The sequence below is a fragment of the Halyomorpha halys genome, unplaced genomic scaffold (assembly GCF_000696795.3).
Source record: "Halyomorpha halys isolate HHAL.00 unplaced genomic scaffold, Hhal_1.1 Scaffold1662.1, whole genome shotgun sequence".
Lineage (NCBI taxonomy): Eukaryota > Metazoa > Arthropoda > Insecta > Hemiptera > Pentatomidae > Halyomorpha > Halyomorpha halys.
The window spans coordinates 127133-127984 of record NW_027107369.1 but is presented as its reverse complement, the minus strand read 5'-3'; positions in this window follow the sequence as shown (position 1 = coordinate 127984).

The window sequence follows — 852 nt, the reverse complement described above, 5'->3', positions numbered from 1 at the left end:
AATTAGGATTTGTAAACAAATATTTTATTCTGTTTTTTTTCTTTTTTTGTTTTTTTTAATGAACCCATTCAAAGATAGTAATACTGTCGAATTAATTTCTGAGGATGTATAATAATAATAATATTCCGATTAATCTATAAAAGTAAGAAAAATTCATAGTCGAGAGAAACTCAAACATTATTACCAAACGTTCACTGTCATTAAAATACTTATGTATGTAAATAATGCTCTCTGGGATATGTAAAAACAATTAAATATAATGGAAGATTATTGATTGCAGTGTGTATAGATGAACGGAATATGGTCCGGGTGCCGTCAAAGAAACTCAAATAGTAAATGATTATACTATTTTTATTGAGCCAGCGTTTCTCCCCACGTTGCAGGGCTTCGTCAGGGCTAAAAAAGATACAAACATTTGACATAGTTACAAAAAAAGAAAAAACATAAGTGGAAAATAACAGGGGTATACAATGAAAAGTAAAATATAATAAGAAAAATTAAAGGTTGTAAACAGTAAATTAATAGGGTAATAGTAACAGATAGATAAGAGATAAAATAAAAGAAGAAATATTTAAGAAAGTACAAATTAAGTGATGAAAAAAGAAAAGAGTAAATTCAAATGATGATTCATACCTGTTTTGACAGGAGTCAAAGTCAGAGTGAGTCGTTTGTATTGGGAGGAGTGGGGATTGCAGTTTAGCACGCTACAATAACGAAAATAATTTTAAAGTACACATTGTAAAAAAAAATATTTAAATTAGGTAAACAATAAATGGTAATATACATAATAGAGAGGGAGAAGAGATACTTACAAACTTATTAAAAACAATAAATAACAGTTTCGAACTGTTT